We start from the raw sequence: 5,911 nt of genomic DNA, 5'->3' as shown, positions 1-5,911 counted from the left end.
TCCTGTCGGCTCACGGCTTCTCCATCAACCTAGACAAGAGCCACCTGGTACCCTCGACCCGCATACAACATCTGGGAGCTGTCATCGATACGGTCGAGTGCAGGGTCTTCCTTTCCCAGGAGCGCCTGACCAGTTTGCGGTCTCTGGTCAGGTCAGTCGCCCGGAGTCACTCTGTCTCTCTGGCGACTCTCTCCCAACTTCTGGGAAAGATGGTTTCCTGTATAGGAATCGTTCCTTGGACCCATCTCCACTGCAGGGACCTGCAGTGGTTTCTCCTCCCGTATCAGAAGTGCCGCCTATCGGCCTCCTGCCGGATGGTCGTCCTTCCCTCCAAAGTCCGATTAGCCCTGAGATGGTGGCTATCACCTGCTCTTCTCAAGGGGAGGGAGTTTCTGGAACCCAACCCCCTTGTGGTTACTACGGATGCCAGCCTCCGCGGCTGGGGGGCTCATCTCCACTCCACCATGGCCCAGGGTCTCTGGACCCAGGAGGACCTGGGCCACAACATCAATTGGCTGGAGCTCCGAGCCATCCATCTGGCTCTCCGCGTCTTTCAGAACCAGGTCCAGGATCGCCATGTCGTCATCCGGACGGACAACGTGGCCGCCAAGGCCCATGTGAACCGCCTAGGGGGGACCCGCTCTCGCGTCCTCATGGAGGAAGCCGGGAGATTGGGAGCCTGGGCGGAGACTCACCTGAGGTCTCTTCGAGCATCTCACATATCGGGACAATCCAACACACAAGCCGACTGGCTCAGCCGGTCCGTCGTCGATCAGGGCAAGTGGCAGCTCGACCCAGCCCTGTTCCTGCGGATCGCAGATCGCTTCGGTCACCCGACAGTGGATCTGTTTGCGACTCACGCCAATCGGCAGACCATTCGATTTGTCTCCAGGTTTTACGATCCAAGAGCAGAGGCGACGGACGCACTGCACTGCAGGTGGCCCTCGGGTCTCCTCTACGCTTTCCCTCCCCTCCCTCTTCTTCCCAAAGTACTCAGGAAGCTCTTGGAGGAGGAAGCCGAACTGATCCTGATCGCGCCCCACTGGCCTCGCCGCCCGTGGTTCGCCGACCTCCAGATGCTGTCCACCCGTCCACCGTGGCGTCTCCCTCCGGAGCAGGTCATCCTCCGTCAGGGTCCTCTTCTACACCCGGACGTTCACTGGCTTCACTTGACCGCCTGGAGGTTGAGCGGCGCCTCCTGAGGGCATCGCACTTGCCAGACCAACTCATCAGTACCATTCTAGCCGCACGCCGGCCGGCAACGAGGCGCATCTATGGAGCCACTTGGCGGACATTCGCACTCTGGTGCTCGAGGAGGAACCAGGATCCAGGTTTGGCGTCTACAAAACAGGTATTGCTTTTTCTTCAGGAGGGGTTGGATGCTGGGTTGGCCCCTAATACTCTGAGGAGACAGGTGGCCGCCCTTTCTTCCATTTTATGCTTTGGCGCCCGGAACTCATTGGCGGACCGCCCCCTTATCCGATTATTTCTCCGGGGCGCTACCAACCTCCGCCCGCCTCCCATTCATCGATATCCGTCCTGGGATCTGCCCAAGGTCCTCTCAGCCCTCACACAAGGTCCATTCGAGCCCCTTAGGACAGTGCCCTTACGCTTCCTCTCGTACAAGGTGTCCTTTTTAGTTGCCATCACCTCCGCCAGGCAGATTTCAGAGTTGGCCACTCTATCAGCCCGGGCTGATCTCTGTATATTCCACTCCGACCAGGTGGTACTCCGCCTGGACCCCACATTTCTCCCTAAAGTAAACACCCTCTTCCATCGGACTCAGGAGCTAATCCTGCCCGATTTTTGCCCTAACCCTTCCCACCCTCGGGAACGTTCCTGGCATTCCCTGGATGTCCGTAGGGCCCTTCGTATTTACCTCCGACGAACTTCTTCTTTCCGTCGGTCGGAAGGGCTCTTCGTTTCCTTCCAACCGGCTACCCTGGGGCTTAAGGTTTCTTCACAAACAGTGGGTCGCTGGATAAGGGCTACAATTACGACGGCTTATGGGGCTCAAGCCTTGCCAGTTCCTCGCCGCCTGACGGCCCACTCTACCAGGAGTGCGGCTACCTCGGCGGCCTGGGCTACCCAGGCCCCTCTTTTAGAGGTCTGTCGGGCCGCCACTTGGACGTCTCCGACCCCTTTCATCTGCCACTATAAAATCGACAGCTTCGCTTCGGCGGAGGCGGCATTCGGTCGTCGAGTTCTCCAACAAGTATGTGCGGGGGATGGCTCCACGTCCCGGGCGGGTCCCTCCCTATGAGTGGTGGACTTTGGCATGTCCCTCGCATAACCACTGGCCTCTCCCTCGCTTAGAAGGGGCGTTGTCTTACCTGAACGCCCTTTCTGAGAGTGGAGAGGCCAGTGGTTATCCCCACCCTTTCCGCCGGGCCGTTTCGCTGGGGGTTATCCTTCCTTTCTTTCATTTCAGTTCAGTGAGAGCGTCTTCCGTCTGTCCACATCTCGTCCGAAAGCTGGGAGTCAGCAAAAGGAGGAGGACTTTTCAACTGACAGACTCGATCTGATTGGATCGCAGTGGTATTACCCTCGCATAACCACTGGCCTCTCCACTCTCAGAAAGGGCGTTCAGGTAAGACAACGCCCCTTCTCTTTTTTCTGGATTTTCTGATATCTGCCTTCAAAAACAGTCAAGAAAAAAAAACCCCACAGCACTCTGCAAAAACCCTCCCATGAATTTCCAGTTGTTGCAGATAGGGAAGGGAAGGAACAATGTACGAAAGTCTTTCTGGATTGAAGAAGTTTTGAACAGTGCATATTCTATTGCTCTATGTTCATTATTGTTTGATAATGAGTTTTGTCTGATTGTGTCCCATAGAAGAAAAAACTAGGGCTGAGCCCTTGTATCATAGAGGTCCTTTTCATGAAGACTGATAATTGTTCTGTCATGTCAGAGGGACCAAGCTGATTTAAGTCTTAAGTCAAAGCTAGTTTAAGTCAATAGTTGACAATGACCATCCAAACTCTGGCCTTCACCTTCCACAGTCCTTTGTAAATGTATAGAATGGCATTAAAGATGTAACATAATACTCGGAGGAATGTGCAGAGAAATTCTAGTTGGGCAAAGCTTAGAAAAGGTGCTATAATTGTACATTGGAAAGGAGTTAAGGAATTGGCTCTGAACTGTTTGAATGCTGCTGGGATGTACTGACAACCTACTGATCTCAAGAACTTGAGAATAGATTTGTAAGGATCTCTCTGCGTAGACTGAATTGCACCACAAGTATGGACCTTTCATAAGTCAGAAGTATGGAGAACTACCACTAAGTATTTAAAGCATAGAACTTACTGATCCTATGGCCCTCACTTCTCCAAAATGAAGGATTAGGCCCAGGGGTAAAATTCAAAATGTTTCCCTACCGGTTCTGTGGGCGTGCCTTGGTGGGCGGGGCAGGGGAAGGATACTGAAAAATCTCCATTCCCTCCCCATTCCTGGGGGAAGGATATTGCAAAATCTCCATTCCCATCCCACTCTGGGGCCAGCCAGAGGTGGTATTTGCCAGTTTTCTGAACTACTCAAAATTTCCGCTACCAGTTCTCTAGAACCTGCTGAATTTCACCCCTGGTTAGGCCTCTTGGCAAAGATAATAATGTTAATTTTCTGACAGTTAATATCTAGCAGGTAGGTCTTGCTGTAATTATCAAAGGCAGTCAATGCTCTTTTGAGGCCTATTTGCATCCCTGAGAGAATAATTTCACCATCTTAATAAAGCAGGATAGAGATAGATCTGTCGGCCAGCTTAGGATGGTAGAAAGATGGGTTCTTCAAATGGCAAACCATGTCATTAATCTGATGGTGAAACAGAAGGGGAGCAAGTATACCTTCTTGCTTGACCCCCTTCTGAACAGCATTCAATAGATAGCCTCTGGGACTGTACCTAGCTTTGAGCAATGTATTCTATAAAGAGAATTGATCAGATGGAGCAGCTGTTGGTTACTTGAAGAGGCTTTAAATTTCTCCAAAGCTTGACTTGAGATACAGAATCAAAAGCAGCTTTAATGTCACTACAAGGAGATTGGCTTGTTGGAAAAGTATTTTTCAATATGTTATTAAAGCACAAAAAATGGCCCACTGTGCACTTGCCTTGTCTAAGGCCAGCTTGGCTCCTCAGACATATTTTCTTCATCAAGCCAGTCCCTAATAAAGATGTCTTGAGTAGATTATTGATAGTGTTTAAGCAGACTGAGGGATCTGTCATCTTCTTGCCCTTTGATTGTAATCCTTTGTTCCTCGGGGATGCACCCATTGCACCTATGTATATGAAGAATATGGTGAGACGCGTATTCAGTATCATTATTCAGTATCATTTTTAACCACTTCTGGTGAGATTAAAGCTTTCCCAGGAACCTTTCTAGGCCAAAGCTGGGTGATGAGGCTCTGGTCTCCATTTAGGATACCGGAGCCCCAGGGGACAGTTCCTCCAGAGGCTCTGTAATATATTCATTCTGTGTAGAATCTCTATACAGATTGTAAAACTGCTTTCCTCAGATCTATCTACTCCTGGTATGAAACCAAGGGTGAAATTCAGCAGGTTCTGACAGGTTCTGGAGAACCAGTAGCGGAAATTTTGAGTAGTTCGGAGAACTGGCAAATACCACCTCTGGCTGGCCCGAGTGGGATGGGAATGGAAATTTTGCAATATCCATGCCCCAGGACTGGAGAGGGAATGGGGATTTTGCAGTATCCTTCCCCTGGAGTGGGATGGGAATGGAGATTTTGCAATATCCTTCCCCTCCCACGCCCACCAAGCCATGGCCACAAAACCAGTAGTAAAAAAAATTGAATTCCACCACTGTATGAAACTCATTATGAATTATCGTTATTATGAGTTTTGCTTCAGAATATTATCTGGACAGCCTGGATTTTTTTTAAAAATGTTTTCATCCTTGTTGCCTTGCCATTTTGGCTTACATACATAGAGCTAGAAGGCAAGACAAGAAACAATGGATGGAGTTCAGGTTGCAGAATCAAACATGAAATTGTTTCAAAATAACTATGAGGTGTTGTGGCGAGAGGTGCAGAAAGACATGGAGACTTGGAAAAAACTGCAGCTGTCTCTACTTGGAAGAATAGCAGCAGTTAAGATGAACATTTTGCCAAGATTTCTTTTTTTGTTTCAAATGATTCCGGTGCTTAAAAGTGATAAACAATTGAAAGTCTGGCAAACTGGACTCAATAAGTTTGTCTGGAACGAGAAAAAGCCGAGAGTGAAATTGAAAATTATGCAAGATGTTCCAGAAAGAGGAGGTCTTAAACTTCCAAACCTACAGTTATATTATGATGCAGCAGCTTTAACTTTAACAAGTGATTGGTTTGGAAGTAAAAAGGCTGGAATATTGAATGTAGAAAGTTTTGATCTTGAATTTGGATGGCATGCTTACTTATTTTATGATGACAAAGTTGATAAAGTATTTAAAAGTCATATACTTAGAGACTCGTTGATGAGAGTTTGGAAGAAGCACCGACTCAAATGGGATTATAAAATACCGCTATGGCTGGATCTTGGTCATACTTTGTGGAATACAAATATAATGTCACTCGGGGGGGGTTTATACAAAGAGGTTCTTTTTACAGATGCGGGCAGATGGCAGCTGAAGACATTGCAGACATTGTTGGACGAAGGGATTAATCTAACATGGTTACAATATAATCAATTACAATTGAGATGGAAAGAGGACCAAAAAACTGGTATTATGTTGCACGAAGAAGAATTGGTTAGACATATAAAAGAGAAAGGTCCAATGCATATCAAAAGGCTTTATAATGTTTTGCTAGAAAGGGATTCAGAAACCGAATTAGTTAAAGATTGTATGATTAAGTGGGCACAAAATTTTGAAGAACCAGTGATGTTGGAAACATGGGAAAAAATTTGGGTTCAGAATGTTAAATTTA

This window comes from Pantherophis guttatus, chromosome 3 (genome assembly GCF_059756535.1).
Source record: "Pantherophis guttatus breed Tessera chromosome 3, ASM5975653v1, whole genome shotgun sequence".
Lineage (NCBI taxonomy): Eukaryota > Metazoa > Chordata > Lepidosauria > Squamata > Colubridae > Pantherophis > Pantherophis guttatus.
The sequence above is the reverse complement of the archived record's forward strand: the minus strand, read 5'-3'. Positions refer to the sequence as shown.